Raw genomic sequence first — 25,073 nt, 5'->3', positions numbered from 1 at the left:
TGAAAGGGTTAGCTTATGAAGAATGAAGTAAAAACCCAAAATTTTGGAGCAGTTCAGAGGGTCAAAAAGTGTCCTTTATGTCGCAAAGGCAAAGATACATAATTGACATTTCAGGCTTGATCACTTCATCAAAATATGAAGAATGAATATTGGCTCTTGGACTGTACTCATTGGAGCACAGAAGGATGGGGGGGGGGGGGGAATCTCATAGTAGCATTTCAAATGCTGAAAGGCTTGAACAGAGTAGATGTGGCAAGGACATTTCTCATGGTAGGGGAGTCCAGGACAAGAGTCAACTGTCAAGTTTATTGTCGTCTGATTGTACAAGTACAATCTGATGAAACAGTGTTCTCTGGTGCTTGATGCAAAACCTGCCGATCCACAGCTAGACATAACACACATACAAATGCTGAATAAGTTTTTCTTATGCAGGACAAGTATGTCATAAGAGAGCATAGCTGCAAGGTAAAAGGGCTTCAATTTAAAACAGAGACATGAAAAAATTTCTTCAGCCAGAGGGTCATAGATCTATGGAACTTGTAGCCACAGGCAGCTATGGAAGCAGTCTTTGGGTGTATCTAATTCAGAGATTGACAGGTATTTGATTAGTCAAGGCACCAAGGGGGAGAGGGAGAAAGATGGGGAGTAGAGCTGAGTGGATCAGTTCATGATAGAATGGCGGAGCAGACTCAATGGACCGACTTCTGCTCCTGTATCTTGTGAATGTTACAGGCTTAGAGCAAAAGCAGTTCTGAGAAAAGTTCCCAGCCAATATTTAGCTGAACCTTCTTTCCACTCCTACATTTTGTCTTCATTTTCTCAGATGGTATGGATTAGATAGCAGATTGTAAATTTACTTTTACCATACAGTATTCAAGTATTTTCTGCAGCCTGACTTTGAATCATACAATATACAAATTTTAAATTTAAGTGCTAAGTAGAAAGTACAGTAAAATCGTAGCAACATTGCTGGCTGTATATTTGCTGCCAGGATAAACAATCTAATGTTGCATTCTTTCCATGCAAGTCAACAGAACCTGTGACTCAGTTCACAAATCAAGATAATAGACCACAATCACTGCATTGAGAATGGGTTTTATGGGACTGCATTCAAACTGATACTCAACAGTGTTCAAAAGCTGGAAAATAACACTAGGCGAATGGCTATGTCACAGTTTCTTAAAAGGAACTTATTCTTGAGGGAAATGATTCATACAACCTCAGCAAAGAGCCAAACACCCTTCATCTGCATGAATTGCTCAGTGGGGAAGGTTCTTTTAAGTTATTTGCTCATCAGCAAAATGCTGCATGACAACTTCAAGCAAAATTAAAACCAGAGACAGGATTCCACAGACTGACCATCTATAAATATACATTGGGAATTTATCCTATGAAACAGACACTTTTCAATTTCCTTTCTTATCTGATCAAATATTTACTTAAGTTGATCTTAGCCATGTCGTCGTAACTTTTCGACGAAATAAAACTCTGGAGCTTAAAAACTTAATTAGCCCTCAGATAGTTTTGCTTGTAAACCCGGTATTTTTTTTTTTAACATTCACTTACTCAACAACGAAAGGTAATTTTCACCAGTAAGAAAAGTGATGGAGGAATGCCCTGTAAAATGTGGGGTTTAGCAGCAATCACTCCATGCTGAAAAGAGAATGGGTGGGCAAGATAGAGTTTTCACTGGCAAGAAAGGAAAAATCTGGATACTTACTCCAGATTAGCTTTTAGAGGTCACAATTGGAAATTACAGGATATGCTCTCTCCATTGTTTTTGGATGTCTCGTGCTAACTGCAGAACATTCGAAAAGTGGAAGGTAAACAGACAGAAGCCATGGGTGCATTTGTGCATGAATGTAGGTAGGAGAAGGTGAACACAAAGTCTGCAGATGCTGGGGTCTAGTGGAAGGCATACAAGGGCTGGAGAAACTCAGCAAGTCATGTGGCACCCATGGGAAGAAAAAGGCAGTTGATGTTACAGGCCTGAGTCTTTCTTCAGGAGTTCTGAAAATCCATGTCTGAGGAGCATACATAACACAGACATCATTGCTGATGACCAACCTGAGGATTAAAGTGGATATCAGAATCAGAATCAGGACTTATTGCCATGAACAAGTCATGAAATTTTGTGTTTTGCTGCAGCATCATAGTGTAAACATACATATTATAACCACTTTATGACATTATTATAATAAACAAAATAAAATAAAATAAAATAATAATAGTTCACAAAAGAAAGGCAGTGTCTTTGGTTCATTGATTATTCAGGAATCTAATGGCAGTGGGGAAGAAGCTGTCCTTGTGCCGCTGAGTGCTCGTCTTTAGACTTCTGTACCTTTTCCCCAGTGATAGAAGTGAAGATGCCATGGCCTGGGTGGTGGGGGTCTTTGAGGATAAAGGCTATCTTTTTAAGGCACCACCTCATGCAGTTGTCCTCGATGGAGTGAAGTTGAGGTGATGTTGCAGGCCGAGTTAACAATTCTCTGGAGTTTATTCTTATCCTGACAGTTGGCACCTCCATACCAGGCAGTGGTGCAACCAGCCAGAATACTCTCCACGGTACATCTGTAGAAGTTTACGAGAGTCTTCTGTCACATACTGAACCACCTCACAAAGAATAGTACAAAAGCTCATCTTCGTTCTCTGCCTTTCCTGAGAGATGGCTGCACAGGATAAAAAAAAGTGATCCGTATTTTCAATGGTTTTGTCATAAACTTTTATTGTTGGGCAGTGGTTACACAGATAATTGTGAAAGGTCCATTCTCTCATATGATCTCATTTACCAGTAATAAGTTGGAGCTTGAATTGTGAGCAAATACAAGTGAAAACTTTACTTGCTTAATGCAGCTCACCTACTAAATTTGGGGTCACCCAGTTTTTTTCCAGAGTGGAAATAACTTGTGTTAAACAGCTTCCTGTTTGCCCTAGTAGATTAGCTCCATTCCAGCATGAAGCATCTTGGAGATGATTCACAAGATCTAAAAACAGAAGCAGGCCCATTGACCAATCAAGTCTGCTCCGCCATTCTAATTGAGCTGATCCATCCACCCACTCAGACCCCCACCCCAGCCTTCTCCCTGACCCATGATGCCCTGACTAATCAAATACTTGTCAATCATTTCCTTAAATAAATTGCAGCACTGAAGCAAGAGTTAGGGATAAAGATGGGAGGATGACACAGTCTTCCTTTGAATAAGGGGAGTGATTGAATATTTCCAAGTTGGGTGAAAATTTAAAGTTCGATGGGAATGTGTGTTGATAGAAGAATCCATAGGGTTTCTATTGCACATAGGCAAGCTGATTGAGCATGTTAGATCAAGGATGAACCAATATAATATAGACAAATGAAGAGTTATATATTTTGGTGTGCAAAAAAGGAAAAACATTCAACTGATGCAAAATTAGATAATATTGATGCTCATTGGATTTTAAATGACAATGTGAACACATCACTGAAAGCCAACATTTATTTGTTGAAAGCAAACCAGCAGGAAAAGTGATATATTATGTTCATTCAAAACAGAGATCAGGGAATGTTGTGATATCAAGTGCAATGTTTCTGAGGATAGTGCAAGAAAATTGCATTGAGGTTGAAGATCATCTATAAAATTGTGGATGATGATCTAAGAGCCAAATTCTGCTCCTACTCATTCAGTTTATTAATTAATTTTAAAAAATGGAGAAAGAGTGCAGTAACAGGCCCTTCCTCCACTAGAGCAAGAAAGAGCGCCCACATCCCCGTTGATCCTCTACTCTCAGCATCTGAAGATGACATACGTGCTGAATCCAAGGCAAGCATCTGGTCCAGACAGAGTGCCCAACCGAGTACTGAAAACCAGTGTAGACACACTGACTAATATATTCACAGATATCTTCAACATCTCACTCTTGTTTCACCTGCTTCAAACAGGCGTCAAATGTACCTGAGCCCAAGAAGACTGTGGTAACCTGTCTAAATCACCACTATCCGGTGGCACTCACGTCCACAGTGATAAAGTGTTTTGAGAGATTGGTGTTAAGCATTTCTGCTCCAGTCTGCACGATGACATGGATCTGCTCCAATTTTCCTCCCGCTCCAGTGGGTCTTTGCAGATGGCATCTCATTGGCTCTATGCAAAAGCTCTAGAACACCTGAATTGCAAAGGTGCCTACTTTTGATCTGCAGTTCAGCATTCAACACCATCAACCCCTCAAAACTAATCAACAATCCAAGACCTGGGCCTCAATATCCCACTGTACAATTGGATTTCATCACCTCCAGATCCCAATCAGTGCAAATTAGTAAGAACATCTCCTCCACAATCTCCATCAGTAGTGGAGCACCATAACTTGCGTATTGCCCCCATGATCTACTCCTTCTAATACTGTGTGGCTTTTTATGACAACAATACCAATTTGCTGACAATATTATAACAGTGGGCTATATTAAAAAGGATCAGCATACAGGAGGGAGAATGAAAACTTGGGTGAATGGCGCACCAACAGCAAACTTGCACTCAATGTCGCCAAACTGGTTGTAGACTTTAGGAAGTCTGTGATTCATAGACATAACCAGGTGCTGAACATTTTCTCTGTTGATGCTCTGCCAGGTCTCTACTGCAGGCATCTTCAGTTGCTGCTTGTTTCGGGGACTTGTCCTCTTAAGTTTTCCTTCATCATATGGAAGCCATGCTCAATTGCATTTAGAACAGGTGACCGACTTGGCCATTCAAGTATTTCCAGTTTTTAGCTTTGAAAAAACTTTTGTTTCTTTTGCAGTATGTTAGAGATCATTGCATCATCCAATAAGTTTGAAGGGATTTGCTCAAACTTGAGCAGAACAGATATTTCTGTGCACCTCTGAATTCATCTTGCTCCTGCCACCAGCAGTTACATCATCAATGAAGATGTTACTTCATCAATGAAGATAAATGTGCTAGTACCTATGGCAGCCATACATGCCCAAGCCATTCAGAGATGAGATGGGAAGCTTTGGATCTTCACCAGTTCCTTTACACCTCCACACTTTGCTCTTGCAATCACTGTGATACAGGTTAATAGACAATAGGTGCAGGAGTAGGCCATTTGGCCCTTCGAGCCAGAACCGCCATTCACTGTGATCATGGCTGATCAATCACAATCAGTACCTTTTTCCTCCCTTCTCCCTATATCCCTCGACTCCACTATCATTAAGAGCTCTATCTAACTCTTTCTTTTTTTTTCTTTTTTTAAATTTTTTTTATTTTTCACACCATAAATCACAATAGCCATGATATACACTTTTTCTTTTTCACACATTTACAGTGACTTTTTCTCCCCCCCCCCTCCCTCCTCCCAAGCCACCCCCCCACCCCCCCCCCCTCATCCATTTTAGGTATACAATCTAGGTTGCATTAATTCAGTCAGACAATGTTGTCATTCAACAAAAATGCACCAGAAATTCTACTGAGTCCATTCTTTTCTTTCCTTCTCCTTCCATCAACTTAGGTAATGTTTGTCCCCGGTAGGTTTTCGCTATTGTATTTAATGTAAGGCTCCCATACTTGTTCGAATATTTCAATATTATTTCTTAAACTATATGTTATTTTTTCTAATGGAATACATTTATTCATTTCTATATACCATTGTTGTATTTTCAAATTATCTTCCAATTTCCAGGTTGACATAATACATTTTTTTGCTATGGCTAGGGCTATCTTAACAAATCTTTTTTGTGCATCCTCCAAATCAATTCCAAGTTCTTTGTTTTTTATGTTACTTAGGAGAAAGATCTCTGGATTCTTTGGTATATTGTTTTCTGTTATTTTATTTAATATCTGATTGAGATCATCCCAAAATTTTTCTACTCTCTCACATGTCCAGATTGCATGAATTGTTGTTCCCATTTCTTTTTTACATCGAAAACATCTATCAGATACTGTTGGGTCCCATTTATTTAACTTTTGCGGTGTAATGTATAGTCTGTGTAACCAATTATATTGTATCATACGTAGCCTCGTATTTATTGTATTTCTCATCGTTCCAGAACATAATTTCTCCCATGTTTCCTTTTTTATCTTTATATTTAAATCTTGTTCCCATTTTTGTTTAGTTTTACCATTTGTTTCCTCATTCTCCTTTTCTTGCAGTTTAATATACATATTTGTTATAAATCTTTTGATTAACATTGTATCTGTAATCACATATTCAAGGTTACTTCACTCTGGTAAACTCAGATTGCTTCCTAATTTATCCTTCAAGTAGGATCTCAGTTGGTAATATGCCAGCGCTGTATCTCCAGTTATATTGTACTTATCTCTCATTTGTTCAAAGGATAAGAATCTACTTCCTGAAAAACAATTTTCTATTCTTTTAATCCCTTTTTTTTCCCATTCTCTAAAGGAAAGGTTGTCTATTGTAAAAGGGAGTAGCTTATTTTGCGTCAATATTAGTTTTGGTAATTGATAATTTGTTTTATTTCTTTCTACATGGATCTTCTTCCAAATATTGAGGAGATGATGTAATACTGGAGAAGTTCTATGTTGTATCAATTTTTCGTCCCATTTATATAATATGTGTTCAGGTATCTTTTCCCCTATTTTATCTAATTCTAATCTCGTCCAGTCTGGTTTTTCCCTTGTTTGATAAAAATCTGATAGGTATCTTAATTGTGCGGCTCTATAATAATTTTTAAAGTTTGGCAATTGTAAGCCTCCTTGTTTATACCATTCTGTCAATTTATCTAGTGCTATCCTCGGTTTCCCACCTCTCCATAAAAATTTCCTTATTATTTTCTTTAACTCTTTGAAGAATTTTTCTGCCAGTTGTATTGGCAGTGCCTGAAATAAGTATAATATCCTTGGAAAAATGTTCATTTTAATACAGTTTATCCTTCCTATCAGTGTTAGTGGTAGATCTTTCCAATGCTCTAAATCGTCCTGTAATTTTTTCATTAGTGGATTATAATTGAGTTTATATAATTGGCCTAGATTTTTGTTTATTTGTACACCTAGGTATCTTATAGCCTGCATTTGCCATCTGAATGGAGATTCCTTCTTAAATTTTGAGAAATCTGCATTATTCATAGGCATTGCTTCACTTTTATTTACGTTTATCTTGTAACCCGACACTTCTCCATATTCCTTCAATTTCTTATATAATTCTTTTATTGATAGTTCTGGTTCTGTTAAGTACACTATAACATCATCCGCAAATAGACTGATTTTATATTCCCTGTCTTTTATTTTTATTCCTTTTTTATTATTATCTATTCTTATCAATTCTGCTAGTGGTTCTATAGCTAGCGCAAACAATAAAGGTGATAGTGGGCATCCCTGCCGCGTTAACCTGCTTAAGTTAAATTGCTTTGATACATGTCCATTTACTGTCACTTTCGCTAACGGTCCCTTATATAATGCTTTAATCCAATTAATATACTTCTCTGGTAAACTGAATTTTTGCAATACTTTGAACAAATAATTCCATTCTACTCTGTCGAAGGCCTTCTCTGCGTCTAAAGCAACTGCTACTGCAGGTGCTTTATTTCCTTCTACTGCATGAATTAAGTTAATAAATTTACAAATATTGTCTGTTGTGCGTCTTTTTTTGATAAATCCAGTTTGGTCTAAATTTACCATTTTCGGTACCTGTTCTGCTAATCTGTTTGCTAATAGTTTAGCTATTATCTTATAGTCTGTGTTGAGCAAAGATATTGGTCTATATGATGCTGGTAAGAGTGGATCTTTCCCTTGTTTTAGTATTACTGTAATTATTGCTGTTTTACATGAATCTGGTAAGCTTTGTGTTTCATCAATCTGGTTGATTACATCCAGGAGGGGCGGTATTAATAAGTCTTTAAATGTTTTGTAGAATTCTATTGGAAATCCATCCTCTCCTGGTGTCTTATTATTTGGTAATTTTTTTATTATCTCTTGTATTTCTACTATTCCAAATGGTTCTGTTAATTTATTTTGTTCCTCTATTTGTAGTTTTGGTAGTTCAATTTTAGTCAAAAATTCCTCTATTTTCCCTTCTTTCCCTTCGTTTTCAGTTCGGTATAATTGTTCATAGAATTCTCTAAAGTTTTCCTTAATTTCTTTTGGATTATATGTAATTTGTTTGTCTTTTTTCCTTGATGCCAATACCATTTTCTTAGCTTGTTCTGTCTTAAGCTGCCATGCTAGGATTTTGTGCGTTTTTTTCCCCTAGTTCATAATATTTCTGTTTTGTCTTCATTATATTCTTCTCTACCTTATATGTTTGTAATGTTTCATATTTTATTTTTTTATCCGCCAATTCTCTTCTTTTAGTTGTATCTTCCATCATTGCTAATTTTTTTTCTATGTTTACTATTTCCCTTTCCAACTGCTCTGTTTCCTGATTATAGTCCTTCTTCATCTTGGTTACATAGCTTATTATTTGCCCTCTAATGAATGCTTTCATTGCGTCCCATAGTATAAACTTATCTTCCACTGATTCCGTATTTACTTCAAAATACATTTTTAATTGTTTTTCAATAAATTCTCTAAAATCCTGTCTTTTAAGTAGCATGGGGTTTAATCTCCATCTATACATTCTTGGAGGGATGTCCTCTAGCTTTACTGTCAATATTAAGGATGAATGGTCCGATAGTATTCTCGCTTTATATTCTGTTTTTCTTACTCTATCTTGCATACTAGCTGATAACAAAAATAGGTCTATTCTTGAGTATGTTTTATGTCTAGCCGAGTAGTATGAGTATTCCTTTTCTTTTGGGTTTTGTTTCCTCCATATATCCACAAGTTTCATTTCTTGCATTGATTTAATTAAAAATTTGGTTACTTTGTTCTTCCTGTTAATTTTTTTCCCCGTTTTATCCATATTTGGATCCAAATTCAGGTTGAAATCCCCTCCTATTAGTATGTTCCCTTGCGTATTAGCTACCTTCAAAAAGATATCTTGCATAAACTTTTGATCTTCTTCGTTAGGTGAATATACATTAAGTAGATTCCAAAACTCCGAATATATCTGACATTTTATCATAACATATCTCCCTGCTGGATCTATTATTTCCTCTTCTATTTTAAATGGCACATTTTTACTAATTAATATAGCCACTCCTCTTGCTTTTGAATTATATGATGCTGCTGTTACATGTCCTACCCAATCTCTCTTTAATTTCTTGTGCTCCAATTCAGTTAAGTGTGTTTCTTGGACAAATGCTATATCAATTTTCTCCTTTTTCAGTAAATTTAGTAGTTTCTTCCTTTTAATTTGGTTATGTATTCCATTAATATTTATAGTCATATAGTTCAGCGTAGCCATTTTATACTTTGTTTATCTTCTCCTTCCGTTTTTCCATCATTACCTTTCCTCCTTTTCCATTTCTGTTTTCTTATTTTCAACTCTTTATAAGACAACATTCCTAGAACATCCAACATTTTCCTTATTCTCCTATTTCTATCTTCTTTATCCCCAATCTCCCCTTCCCCTCCTGAGTTGTCCTTTATCCCTTGTCGGACAACCACATCTCCCCTCTCCATTTGGGTTTGCGAATTCACTCGCAAGCGTCAACTGATTTTGCAGTGACCGCTATTTCTCCCCACCCAGCCCTCCCCAGAAAAGATTTCACTTTTCATATGTAACAAAGGTCACTCTTTTAATTCCCTCCTTATTCTCTCTATTCCATTACCTTCCCTTATTCATTCTTGTCTCTCTTGGCTTGGCTTCGCGGACGAAGATTTATGGAGGGGGTAAAAAGTCCACGTCAGCTGCAGACTCGTTTGTGGCTGACAAGTCCGATGCGGGACAGGCAGACACGATTGCTATCTATATTTTCCTCTAAGTACAGATACCTTCACGTATGCACATTTTATCTATTCACTCTTATACCTCTTTACCCACATACATATCAATCGTTATCATTTTTACTCTCATTACCCGTCTTCATCCCTCAGTCTATTTTTGTAATTGTTCTGCGAATTTTCGTGCTTCTTCTGGGTTCGAGAATAGTTTGTTTTGTTGTCCTGGAATAAATATTTTCAATACCGCTGGATGCTTTAGTATAAATTTATACCCTTTCTTCCATAAAATCGCCTTTGCTGTATTGAATTCCTTTCTCTTATTTAGGAGTTCAAAACTTATATCTGGATAAATGAAGAATTTTTGCACTTTATACTCCAGTGGTTTGTTGCCCTTTCTTACTTTTTCCATTGTCTTCTCCAGTACCTTTTCTCTTGTAGTATATCTTAGGAATTTTACTACAATAGATCTTGGTTTTTGTTGTGGTTGTGGTTTAGAGGCCAATGCTCTATGTGCCCTTTCTATTTCCATTTCTTGCTGTAGTTCTGGACATCCTAGGGTCTTAGGGATCCAATCTTTTATAAACTCCCTCATATTCTTGCCTTTTTCATCTTCCTTAAGGCCCACTATCTTTATGTTATTTCTTCTGTTATAATTTTCCATTATATCTATTTTTTGAGCTAACAGTTCTTGTGTCTCTATCGCTTTTTTATTAGATTCCTCCAATTTCTTTTTTAAGTCTTCTACCTCCATTTCTGCTGCTACTGCCCGCTCTTCCATCTTGTCCATTTTCTTTCCCATTTCTGTTAAGGTCATATCTATTTTATTCATTTTCTCTTCTGTGTTGTTTATTCTTTTTCTTAAATCATTAAATTCCTGTGTTTGCCATTCTTTAAATGACTCCATGTATCCTTTAATAAGAGAAAGTACCTCCTTTATCTTGCCTTTCTTTTCTTCTTCTATTTCACTGTACTCTCCCTCTTCCTCTTCTTCTTCCTCTGGGTTGGCCATCTGTTGTTTCTTTGTTGCCCTTTTCTTCTCTTCTTTCTTGTTTCCATTGTCTTCTGTGGTCTCTTCTTGCTGCAGGTGTTCTGCAGCTGTCGTTGCCGGCTGTGGAGATCGACTCCCCAGCTGGTCCCCCCTCCCGTCGGTGTGTTTTTTTTCATGCGCCTTCACCTTCTTCCTCCGTTGTCTTCTCTTCCTCTCTTCTTACCGTTGCTTTCGATTTTTCTTTTTTTGTCGCCATTTTCTTTCCACCTTTATACTCACTTTTCTTTAACTTTTATTTCTGTGCCTTTGTGTTTTCCTTTGTTTTTCCCGACTTTTCTGGAGAGGGCTGGAGTTCACTGTCCGGCCACTACTCCATCACGTGACTCCTCCTATCTAACTCTTTCTTGAAAGCATCCAGAGAATTGGCCTCCTATGCCTTCTGAGGCAGAGCATTCCACAGATCCACCACTCTCTAGGTGAAAATATTCTTCCTCAACTCTATTCTAATGGCCTACTCCTTATTCTTAAAACTTGGCCTCTAGTTCTGGACTTCCACGACATAAATGTTTCCTGCCTCTAACATGTCTAATCCCTTAATAATTTTTATGTTTCAATCAGATCCTCTCTCATCCTTCTAAATTCCTGTGGAAAAGGACTGCAAAGGGGGTGATCTCTGGATTATTTCCTATGCCACGTGATATTGAGGGTAAGAAGAGAATCAGGTGGTGGATGAATGCGTGGTTAAAGGGGTGGAGTAAGGGGCAGGGATTCGAGATCTTGAATCACTGGGACCTATTCTGGGGGAGCTGGGACCTTTACCGAACAGATGGGTTGCATTTGAATCTCAGAGGAAGCAGGATCCTGGTGGGGGCATTTGCTTGGGCTACTAAGGTGGTTTTAGACTAGTATGGTTGGAGGAAGGGATCCATATAAGGGAGGACAGTAGAGAGAAAGTTTGTCGGCAAAGTGAGAAGGCTTGTGGACAAAATTTGAGGGTGGAAGGGCAGATGATCGAGGAGGAAAAGGATTGGTGCTATGATGGAGGGTGGATGATGGTAATAAATAATAGATTGGACCATAAAGAGGGGATAAGCAAAAGATATGATGTGGGAAATCTCTGAAATGCATTTACTGTAATGCTAGGAGTATTGTAAGGAAGGTGGATGAGCTGAAGGTGTGGATAGACACTTGGCAGTATGACATGGTGGCGATTAGTGAGACATGGTTGAAGGAGGGATGCGACTGGTAATATTCTGGAATTTCGCTGCTTTAGGTATAATAGAATTGGAGGGGTAAGACAATAGACAATAGACAATAGGAGCTGGAGTAGGCCCTTCGGCCCGTCGAGCCAGCACCGCCATTTTACAGATCATGGCTGATCACTACCATCAGTACCCCTTTCCAGCCTTATCCCCATAACCCTTAACTCCTTTGCCCACTAGAGTCTTATCTAACTCTCTTTTGAACATAATCAGCGAATCTGCCTCTACCACCCTCTGTGGCAGAGCATTCCACAGATTCACACTTCTCTGGGTAAAAAAATGTTTTCTCATCTCCGTCCTAAAGGGCCTACCCTGTATTCTTAAACTATGCCCTCTAGTCCTCATCTCCCCCATCATTGGGAACAAGTAATCCGACTTCACCCTGTCTATCCCCCTGATAATTTTGTATACCTCAATCATGTCCCCCCTCATCCTTCTAAACTCCATCGGATACAAGCCTTTCAGCATATGTCAACCCCGCCATCCCTGGAACTAACCTTGTAAATTTGCGCTGCACACCCTCTATAGCTAGTATGTACTTCCTCAAAATTGGAGACCAGAACTGGACGCAATACTCCAGGTGGGGTCTCACCAGGGCCCTGTACAACTGCAGAAGGGCGTCTCTGATCCTATACTCCAATCCCCTCTTTATGAAAGCCAGCATGCCATTTGCCTTCTTCACAGCTTTCTGAACCTGCATGCTAGTCTTCAGTGACCGGTGAACAAGTACTCCCAGATCCATTTGCTCCTCCCCACTCCCTAGCTTGTCTCCATTTAAATAATACTCAGCTTTCCTATTATTGCCCCCAAAATGGATAACCTCACATTTGCTTACATTGAACGTCATCTTCCATTCAGCAGCCCACCCCCCCAACCTGTCCAAGTCCCTCTGCATTTTCCTGACATCCTCCTCACACCCCACACCGCCACCCAGTTTCGTGTCATCTGCAAATTTGCTCAAGTTATTAATAATCCCCTCATCCAAATCATTTACATAAATTACAAACAACTGAGGACCCAATACCGATCCCTGCCATCCTGAAAAAGACCCGCTTACCCCAACCCTTTGTTTCCTATTTCTTAACCAATTTCCTATCCATGTCAGCACCTTACCTCCAATACCATGCTCCCTGATCTTGCCCACTAGTCTCCCGTGCAGTACCTTATCAAAGGCCTTCTGGAAGTCCAAATACACCACATCCACTGGCTCTCCCAAGTCCACCCTCTTTGTCACATCCTCGAAAAATTCCAGAAGGTTAGTCAAGCATGACTTACCCTTAAGGAATCCATGCTGACTAGCCCTTATACTATTATTTCTGCCTAAGTGTTCTGCTATTACTCCTTTTATGATAGACTCCAATATCTTCCCCACCACCGACGTCAGGCTGACCGGTCTATAATTTCCCGTTTTCTCCCTCCCTCCCTTCTTAAAAATCGGCACCACATCAGCCACTCTCCAATCCTCAGGGACCTCCCCCGAATCTATGGAACTTTGGAAAATGTCGACCAGTGCTTCCACAATTTCCATAGCAACTTCTTTAAGCACCCTGGGATGCAGCCCATCAGGCCCTGGGGATTTATTAGCCCTCAGTCCCAACAATTTACTCACAACCTCCTGTTTCTGGATCCGGATATCCATTAGATCCCCTTCTTCCCCAGGAAAGTTCCCCAAGTCTCTTGATACCGCATGACCACTACCCCCTAACTGACCATAACCTATATCCTCCTTGGTGAAGATAGTTGCAAAGTATTTGTTAAATTCCTCAGCCATCTCCTTGTTTCTGGTAATAATTTCACCCTTTTCCATTCTTAATGGACCAATTTTAGACCGAAACAATTTCTTCCTCTTCACATATTTAAAAAAGCTTTTGCTATCCTCCATTATATTATTTGCTAATTTCCTCTCGTACTTCATTTTCCCCTCTCTTATGACTTTCTTAGTTACCCTCTGATGCTCTTTGAAGGTTTCCCAATCCTCTAACTTCCCACTGCGCTTCGCTATCCTATACTTACTCCCTTTGGATTTGATATTACACTTGATTTCATTAGTTAGCCACGGCTGCCATTTGCATCTCCTAGAGCCTTTCCTCCACTTTGGAATAAATTTGTCCTGAAACCTGTGAAAAATGTCCAAAAATACCTGCCATTTTTCCCCAGTTGTCCTCCCAGCTAGTGTATCTTTCCATTTTATTTTGGCTAGCTCCTCCCTCATAGCTGCATAATCCCCTTTATTTAACTGCAGTACAGATGCTTCCGACTTGCTTTCTTTTTCCCTTTCTAATTGCAACTCAAAAGTAACCATACCATGGTCACTATTCCCTAATGGCTCCCCTACATCGAGGTCACTTATTAACTCTGCGTCACTGCACAGCCCCAAGTCCAGAATCGACTTCCCCCTGGTAGGTTCCTCCACTAGCTGCTCCAAGAAAGTATCTTGTAGACATTCAATAAACTCAGTCTTTTGTGCTCCTGCCCCCGTCTGATTATCCCAGTCCACCTTCATGTTAAAGTCCCCCATAACTACTGTATTGCTACCACTTTGACATGCCACTCTTAATTCCTGATTTATACTTCTACTGATATCTAAGCTACTTTTCGGAGGCCTGTAAATGACCCCCATTATGGTCCTCATGCCTTTACAATTTCTTAATTCTATCCAAACAGACTCTACCCCACCTGTTTCGATGTCTTTCCTTTCAAACGCCTGAATTTCATTTCTTACCAACAGAGCTACTCCACCTCCTCTTCCTAACTTTCTGTCTTTTCTATAGGACGTGTACCTGGGAACATTTATTTCCCAATCCTGCCCTTCCCGCAGCCATGTCTCCGTTACTCCGACAATGTCATAACCTCCCATTGCCATTTGTGCCTCAAGCTCATCAATTTTATTCCTTACACTCCATGCATTCATACACAATACCTTGATACCATATCTCCTTTCTCCCTCCACCTTTGTTCTCGATGCACTTGGCCCTACTCTCCTATTCTTTTTAGTTCCCTTTTTCCTTATTGTTTCACCGTCTAACGGAAACACCCCTATATTCACTCTCCTATCTGCTTCCCTATCAGTCCTGTTCCCTTCCCCCTGCCAAATTAGTTTAAATCAAATCTGACAGCATTTTTAAACCTAACTGCCAGTATATTGGCATATTCAGGTGTAAACCATCCCTCCTGTAGAGGTCTTGTCTTCCCCAGAAGAGATCCCAATGGTCAATGAACCTGAATCCCTGCACTCTGCACCATTCCTCCAGCCACACATTTAACCTCCTGATTTTATTATTTTTGCCCCCACCCTTGTACAGCACAGGTAGCAGCCCCGAGATTACAATCCTGGAGGTTCTGCTTCTTAACCTCCTTCCGAGCTCACGGTAGTCCCTCTTCAGGTTCTCCTCCTTCATCTTATCCACGTCATTTGTACCCACGTGTATCAGGACTTCTGGCCGTTCACCTTTCCCCCCCCCCAGGATACACTGAACCCTATCCGAGACATCTCGCACCCTGGCTCCTGGGAGGCAACACACCATACGGGAACACTTGTCAGGTTCGCAGAATCTTTTGTCTGTTCCCCTGACGATGGAGTCCCCAATGACCACCTTGTTCCCCTTCCTTCCTTTCCGCACCACCGGTTCCCTTGGTGCAACCTCTGGCAGGTTATCGTCCCCAACTACATCCAATACACTATATTTGTTGCTAAGAGCAGTAGCCACTGGGGTGCTCACCTCAGAGCTAGCAACTTTCCCCCCTCCCCTGACAGTAGTCCACTTACCTGACCCCCCCAATCCAGGGGTAAGCACTTCCCTGAGCGTTGTATCTATAAATTCTTCACTCTCCCTGATAAGCCTCAGATCATCAAGCTGCAACTCCATTTCTTTAATTTTATTTTTTAATGCTTGCGTCTCATTACATCCCCTGCCGGTATGTCCTGTGGGAAGATTTAAGGTCCTGTCGCTTACCTCCTCACTCTCTCTTGCGAGCCTAAGGTCATCAAGCTGGAGCTCTAGTTCATCAACTCGGCCCCTAAGGAACCCCACCTCTTTGCACCTGGCACAGATATGGTCATTTGGGAGGGTGGAGGTCACCCATGCCTCCCACATATGGCAACTTGAGTAGAGCACTAACCCCATAGGCATAGGGGAGGCAGGATGTGGCATTACTTGTCAGGGAAAATATTACAGTAGTGCTGACATGATAGATTGGAGGGCTTGTCAAGGGAGGTGGTGTGGATGGAATTAAAAAAATAGAAAAGGTGAGGTTACAATTATATGGGGTGTATTATAGACCACCAAATGGAGAGCAAGAAATAGAGGAGCAAATATGTAAGGAAATAGCTGAGATGTGCAAATTGTGTTAATTGGGGATTTTAATTTTCCTAATATAGATTGGGAGAAGCATTGAGTGAAAAGGCTGGATGGTTTAGAATTTGTAAAATGTGTGCAGGATAGTTTTTTTGCAGAAATATGTTGAGGTACCAACTAGAGAAGTGGCAGTGTTGGATCTACTGTTGGGGAATGAAATAGGGCACGTGACAGAAGTGTGTGTTGGGGAGCACTTTGGATCCAGTGATCATGGTACCATTAGTTTCAACATAATTATGGAAAGGGATAGGTCTGGTCCGACAATGAAGGTTTTTGAGTGGGAGAAAGGCAGATTTAATGAAATGACAATGGATTTGCAGGGAATGGTTTGTGCTGATTTGTTTTTTGGGACAGAGGTAGAGGAGAATTGGAGGTAATTTAAAGGTGAGATTTTGAGGGTGCAGAATCTTTATGTTCCTGTAAGGAAAAAAGGCAGGGCCAAATGTTCAGGAGAGCCATGGTTTTCAAGGGAGATGAGGAAGTTGGTTCAAGATAAAGGGGAGGCCTACATTAAATAAAGGAAACAAGATATGAATGAGATGCTTGGAAAATATATGGATTATAGAAAGAAGCTAAAGAAGGAAATTAGGATAGTGAAAAAGAAGATACGAGGTGGCTATAGCAAACAGGGTGAAATTAAATCCAAAGGGCTTTTACAAATATGAAAATAGCAAAAGGAGAGTGAAGGATAGAATTGGTCCACTAGAGAATCAGAGCGGACAAATGTGTGAGGAGCCGAATTCACTAGGGAGAAGGATATGGAATTGTGTAGGATAAGTGAGGCAAAAGGGATAATTATGGAAAGCACAGAGATTAGGAAAGAAGGGGTATTGGAACTTCTGAGGCATATAAATCTCCGGGTCCCAACAGGATTTTCCCCAGGACCTTGAGGGAAGTCATGGGTGAAATAACAGGGGCTCTGACGTGATTTTTCAATAGTCACTGGAGGAAGGTGTGGTACCGTGAGATTGGTGTGTTGCAACCATGGTTCCTCTGTTTAAAAAGGGCTGCAGGTGTAGGCCCAGCAATTATCGGCCAGTAAGTTTGACGTCAGTGGTTGGTAAAATAATGGAAAGTATTCTTAGAGCTAATCTGTATGAGTATCTAGAGGGGCAGGGACACTCAAAACGGGCTTGTGAGGGAAAGATCATGTTTGACAAATCTTGTTGAATTTTTTGAGGAAGTGACTAGAAAGGTTGATGAGGGTAGAGCAGTAGCTGTAGTCTATCTGGATTTCAGTAAGGCTTTCAATGAGGTTCCACATGGCAGGTTGGTGAGGAAGGTTCAGGCACTTGGGATTAATGTTGAGATAGTCAGATGGGTTCAATGGTGGCTAGAAGATAGGCGCCAGAGTGTCATGGATGGGGGTAGTGATGCGCAGTGTGCCTCAGGGATCGGTGTTGGGTCCCTTGTTGTTCATCATTTACATTAATGATTTGGATGATGGAGTGGTAAATTGGGTGAGTAAATGTGCAGATGATACAAAAATAGGGGGAGTTGCAGATAGTGAGGATGGTTTTCGGGGACTTAAAAATGATTTGGAGGGCTGAGAAGAGTGGGCTGAAAGGTGGGAGATGGAGTTTAATGTAGATAAGTGTGAAGTGCTTAATTTTGGGAAGAATAATCAAAACAGGACATTATGCAGTGAAGGAGGGGGCATTGAGTAGTGCAGAGGAACAGAGAGATCTTGGAATAATGGTTCATCGTTCTTTGAAAGTGGATTCTTATGTACATAGGATCGTGAAGAAAGCTTTTGGTATGCTGGCCTTCATAAATCAAAGCATCGAATATAGGAACTGGGAGGTGATGTTGAGACTGTTCAAGGCATTGGTGAGGCCAAGTTTGGAATATTGTGTGCAGTTCTGGTCCCCAAATTATAGGAAGGATATCAATAAGGAAGAGGGTGCAGAGAAGATTTACTAAAATGTTGCCTGGATTGCAGTATCTAGAATACAAAGAAAGACTGAGTAGACTGGGTTTTATTCATTGGAGAGTAGAATGTTGAGGGGGGATTTGATAGAGATATTTAATATTATGAGGGGGATAGATAGCGTAGATGTGAAGAGGCTCTTCCCCTTGAGGGTAGGTGAGATTGGAACAAGGGGTCATAAGTTAAGGGTTGAGGGAAAAACTTTAGAAGTAACATAAGAGGAAACTTGTTCACTCAGAAAGTGGTGGCTGAGTGGAATGACCTTACGGAAGAAGTGGTTGCAGCAGGGTCAATTTTGTCATTTAAGAGAAGGCTAGATGGGTTTGGAGGGTTATGGACAGGGAGCAGGTAGGTGGAACTAGTGGAGTTTCACTTAAATCGGTGTGTACTACAGAGGCTGAGATGACCTGTTTCCGTACTGTAATCGTTATATGGTTATATATGATATACAAGCACAGTCGCTCCAATCTTTTAACATATGACAGTCTTGCCCTCCTGGGAATTAATCTTGATCTCATCTGTCCACAAGACCTTTTTCCAGAATTCTGCAGACTCTTTTAAATACTTCTTGGCAAATTGCAGTCTGACCATCCTATTTCTATGGCTAACTAGTGGTTTGCATCTTGCATTGCAGCCTCTAATTCTATTCATGAAGTCTTGTGCCAGCAGTACTCACTGACACACACGCACCTGCCTACTGATGAATGTTTCTGCTCCGTCGGACAGGTGTTTAGGGATTTTTCTTCATTATGATGAGAATTTTTCAGTTAGCAGTGGGGATGTTCCTTGGCGAGAGTTCCTTTGCAATTACTGAGCTTGTGTACTTTCTTCTTAATGATGATACCAAACTATTGATTTTGGTAATCCTGAGGTTTGGACAATGACTCGTACTGTTTTATTCTTGTTTTACAACCTCATATTGGCTTCTTTGACTTTCATTGACCCAATTCTGGTCCTCATATTGAAAAGAAATGGCAACTACAGACTCCAAAGGTGTTCAAAAGCTTAGAAACAAGCCCAAACTCTCGAATACCTGCACCAATGAAGCAATTAAATATACCTGAGCAATCACACATGTCCCAAACATTATGGTTCCCTGAAATGGAGGAACTATGTGTAAAAAAAAGTGCTGTAATTTCTACATGATCAAACCAAAATGTATACAATAACCTTGAATAAAATCTGAATGTACCCTTTAACCATATGTGAATTGTTCCATTACCAATTTAAATCTGTGGAGCACAAGGGGAAATAAAGGAACTGCATGTCTTTGCCTCAAACATTATGGAGGGCCCAGTAAATTGCATTTGCCATTTACTGGCCTACCTATCCACTAGGATGGGGTGTTTGAGGAAGATTCTGATGATGGCAGACCATCAGATGACTTCTTGTAATTGTTTTTATTCAGCACTTTTGGCAGAATGGGGAAGAAAATCAAGAGGAAAAAATAAATAAATCGAGAACTAGACAAATTTCAGTTAAAAAAAAAGATTAAAATTAAATTTCTGTAGCAGTTAGAGGCTCAAAATAATTCAAGATCATTCTCTTTCATCTCCTGAGTGGCTGCGATCTTAGTTAAGCTGTCAGCTCTGTATCAATATTCAAAAACAGTTTTGCCTTGAGGCAAAGGTAACAGTGTAATGGCACCTTTAGAAGTAATGATATAATTCAGATTTGAAACTGTTTTGTGATTTACAGTATCAGAACAAATACATTTGACCCAACAAGCTTGCATTGGCTCCCATACTACATACAATGATGCATCCAATCTATCTTTATCTAACCACAATCTTTCTTCATTTTCCCAGGTTTTCATTCAACTTCCTCTTAAATACATTCATTCTCTTCTTGTGGTGGTGATGACAGGGACAATTTTCTCTGTTTGATTGACATATGACTATATTGAGAAATACTTTATGGGGAAATTTGAGGATCAGAATGGTGCAGCTAGTTGAGTTCAGTCCTGACCTCAGCTGCTCTCTGTGTGGAGTATCCATTTTCTTGCTGTAATTGTGTGGTTTTCCTTCAGGTGCTGTGGTTGTCTCTCATATGGGGGGCATGGTTATGAAACGCCTTTACAGCACCAGTGATCGAGACCGGGGTTTGAATTCTATGCTGCCTGCAAGGGGTTTGTACATTCTCCATGTGTTGGCATGGGTTTTCCCTGGTGGCTCTGGTTTTCTCCCACCGTTCAAAATGTATCAGGGGTGCAGGTTAATTGGGTGTAAATTGGGCAGATGGACTCATGGGTTGAAAAAGCCTGTTACCATGCTGTATTTTAATTTATTTTAAAAAATCCTGAAGAGAAGCAGGCTGACATATAGTGGTCAGGGCAAGGCTTTTACAGCACAAGTTACCCAGGTTCGAATCTGGCACTGCCTGTAAGAGTGTGCATGTTCTCCCCGTGTTTGCATGGATTTCCTCCAGGTGCTTTGGTTTTCTACCATATCCCAAAGATTAGCAGGTTGATAGACTAATTTTCCACTGTAAATTGCCTCTCCCATGCATCTGAGAGGTTGAGTCACTGCAACTAAGTTGAAAACAAGTCATCAAGAACAATTACAGGTAGAATTGACAGCTTGGTCATCATTGCAAAAAGGAATTATTGTGATTCTTTTTGTGACACGTTGAATATCGAAGCAAGACTCATGTCTTCAATCCACTATTTCTCCATGGCTCAACTATCTTCCAGTGATTCTCAATATTTTACAGGGAACTGCGAGGTCAGCATTTGACAGCTGAATGATCACCTCTTCTCCCAAACAGCATATCCCATGTAGAGAACGCAGAGGAATTCCTGCCAATTTCTACAATCCCTGGGTTCTCCAGACTCAAGGAATTTCCAGTGAGCACCAGGTATGATGAGCATCAAGCAGGAATCTGGGGGGATAGCATCCATCACCATGTGGAATTATGAGTGTGGCCATTGGTTGCAGGAGGGGCAGGATTTCCACCCCAATATTCTGATGTTCCATTGTTTAGTCGTGATGGAGAGGAAGGGATGAAAGGGGAAGGGGTGACACTGTTGGTCAGGGAAAGTGTTATGACAGAGCTCAGACAGGACACATTAGAGAGCTTGTCCACTGAGCATATGTGGGTGGAACTCTCTAACCACCTTTTTTTCTCCCTGATGAACAACAATAACACAATTCATGCAGGATTTGACTTTTACCTTTCTTTCCTGCTTCTTTGAACAAAGTTATGTTCAACAATATTCTTACTCCTGCTTGTGCCCTCATGCCATATTTTGTTTGAGTCACTCCTCTGAAGTAATTTGGACCATTATATCACATGTAGGTGCTAGTTAAGTGCACATTGTTGCTGTGGCTCCACAGCATTCAAAGCAATGGTTCAGCAAATATGCTATGTTGCTAAATTTAGAAATAATTTAAGCCGTCTATTTTTGTTGGAACCTAATAATGAGCCTGTAATAAATAAGGGAATTACATCAATAGTAGAGAAACACTTATTTCACTCTTGAGACAAACTTAATCACGCTTTCACATCTCCAGAATTCATGAATTATTAGTCATGTGTGAATTAAAACCAGAAAAAAAACAACGTTACCAGCATCTCTAGATGTTGATAAGCTACCATTTTCCTTTAGTAATGCCAGAGGGATCAATTAAATATTGACAACACATTGCTCCACTCAGCAGTTTCGATTCCTGGAACTCAACTCTGCTCAGTGTTTTGGCCCTTTTCCTTGAGGGTATCTTTAATATTCATTAGATTCAGGGGGATTTCCAGCAAATACAATTAACTTGTATCATATGCTTCGAAAGCGCTGGAGGGTTTACCACACACAATCTGCCTATGGTACATAAATCAGCCAACCATATTTTAACTCCAGTTGTGGATTCATCATTGTTTTCAACGAGTTGGGTCTCTTTCTAATATAATTTTATCACCAGCCATTCACAAGGATGCAGAAAATCACAAAAGCATGGTTTATTGCTCACCCAAGTCCCTGAAACTTTGTTCTTCAGTTTCATCTCTTTCCTCTCACAATCCCATCTATTTTATATGTTAGGAATACAACAGCTAATACCATAATGATAACAATTTAATGTTGTATGGGATGATTTTAAATTGGTAGCCTGTAGTTTGGCAGACTCACACAGACTGTGGGCTGCTGGCGACTCGCGGTCAAAAGACCCGCACAGGTCGCGGGCTGCTGGAGATTGGCTCATGAGAACCATGTATCGGAATCAAGATTCGAGAGGGTGCAGTGGGCAAGAAGGGCTCCCGAAGGGACTCAGGTGCTGAAGACTTCCTGATTGTCTCAGAGGTTTGGATCGGGAGCTTGGTTTCCCATAGTTTGAACAGGAGAGTCTGAGGCTGCAAGGGCTGTGGAAGTGCTGGTAGCGAATCCACGAGCACTCACAGTCTCTGAAGGGACTCTCATCTGCCTCTCTTTCTCCTGTTGTTCGGGGCCCAGGCAATGCTCATGACAAATCTTTGTTTCAGAATCAGGATTTATTGTCATCAAATTCGATGTTTAGTGGCAGATTCATAGAGCGAACATACATATTATAACCATCTTATGACATTACTTAAAAAAAATAATAATGATAATAATAATGCCCAAAAAGTAAGGAAAGGTCTTTGGTTCATTTGTTATTCAGAATTTTGATGACAGCGGGGAAGAAGCTGTCCTTGTGCTGCTGAGTGAAGAGGCCATGATGGTGGTGGGGTCTTTGAGTGGGTAGTGGGGGGGGGGTCTTTGAGGATAGACACTGTTTTTTTAAGACACCGCCTCATGTAGATGTCCTCGATGGAGTGAAGTCTGTGATGTCCCAGGTTGAGTTAACAACCCTCTGAGAGTTGGCACCTCCATACCAGGCAGCGATGCAACCAACCAGAATGCTCTCCATGGTACACCTGGAGAAGTTTATGATAGTCTTCAGTGACATACTGAATTTTTACCTTCAGGCAAATTTGCCTTTAGGCAGACAAATGCTGCAGTATATCATGTATTCAGGGTTCTTGGGAGTCACTATCTTGGAGGCTCTTCCCTGGAGCCAACACACTAAAGGCATCATGAAGAAAACACATCAGCACCTCTACTTCTCAGATGCTTGTGCAGGTTGGGCATGACCCTGGCAAAATTCTACAGATGTGTGGTGGTCAGTGTGCTGACCAGCTGCAACTTGGACTGGTTTGGGGACATTAGGGTGGAAAGCCCTGCAAAAGGTAGGGGACTCAGCACAAGACATCTCAAGAAATATCCTCCCCACCATTGAGAACATCTACAGGAATTCTGCTGGTGGAGAGCAACAGCAATCATCAAGATCCACAGCACCTAGCACACATTCTCATTGCTATCATCCAGAGAGAGGTACAGGTGCCCTAAGTCTTGAACCACCAGGTTCAGAAACAGCTGCTCTCCCACCACCCTCAGACTCCTCAACAACAAATTCAATCGGAGTCTCACTTAAAAACTCACTCGTGCACTTTATTGTTTATTTTTCACTCTGTACTGCACAGTCAGTTGTTTATATTTTTTATTTGTTGACATGTTGCATATCTTCTTCAGTGCAGTTTTTTGCACGACTAATAAGTAGTAATTCTGCCTTGCCTGCAGGGAAAAATAAAAGAATCTCAGGGTTGTGCGATGTCATGCGTGCACTCTGACAATAAATCTGAACTTTGAACTTAAAATATTTCATTTTTGATGTATTATTTTATGACAATAAAAGAAACGTTGAACCTTGAGACATTAACGTTGGTGTACTCCATGATGAGCCCCCTCCTTCTCCTGCAAAAAAATAGTTTCCTTTAGATCATAAGAGATGATGTCAAGTGATCGCTGCAGAAAAAATACCCATCAGTTTTTCCAGTTTCAGACTCAAACTCCCTCCAGCCTTAACTTGGGTGCCTGTGATCCCAAGCCAAATGTCGCATCCTCTAACTACTGAAGCTCAAGTATTAACATGATCTGGGTTTTCACTCTAGCTGTGGAATCTGCAGCCGATGCACATACCCAGAAGTAAACATTTCCCCACCTGGATTATTCACATTATTATGAGCTCCCATTTTAGTAAATTGGGATTATTACTATAAGGGATAATATAGATAGGAGGAACTGAATGGTCATAGATAGCATTTAACATTTCACACAAGCACCATCACAACACAAGACACAGCCAGCGATAATTTGATATATTGGAAGAACTGAAGGAAGGCTTGTCACAGTCTGTTCCAGATTCGATACATTTGCAAAGACATTGTGATTTTGCAGGGGAGATTTATTCTGCCTACTGACGAGAAAACAGCTTTTTGAAGCAGCTCTTGTGGCCTACCATTTTGTATAATTCAGAGCGAAGCATGCTCTGTGAATGACTGGGCCTTTTCAATGGAGTGATCTGTACCAGGAGGGTCTTTTGGGAAGCAGAGGGCTTCATCTTGATTGTGAACAGTAAAGGTCAATTAGAGAGACCGCTGCATTTTTTGTGTTACTAACCATGAAGGTACTTGGAGAGACAGGTACCATGATCTTGGAAGCTTTGTGGAGGCCATCTAGTTCAAGCTTTGCCTACAAAAGGACCAGGAGTGTCATGACCACAGCTCTTGTGGATGGACATTTCTTCAAAGGAAACACGAGTAGAATTCATGAATCTGTAGCAGTCACAGCTCCAGTCTTCCCATCAGTTAAACATTAATTCTGGGCATCAAATTTCAAAGGGCTTAATGTCAACGCTGAATTTGAAAGAGTGAACTTTGAAGTAAGTTTGTAGATTTTGGCCTGGACTGTAATGGTTTGGTATATCACACACACACACACACACA

The sequence above is a fragment of the Narcine bancroftii genome, chromosome 1 (assembly GCF_036971445.1).
Source record: "Narcine bancroftii isolate sNarBan1 chromosome 1, sNarBan1.hap1, whole genome shotgun sequence".
Classification (NCBI taxonomy): Eukaryota; Metazoa; Chordata; class Chondrichthyes; order Torpediniformes; family Narcinidae; genus Narcine; species Narcine bancroftii.
The sequence above is the reverse complement of the archived record's forward strand: the minus strand, read 5'-3'. Positions refer to the sequence as shown.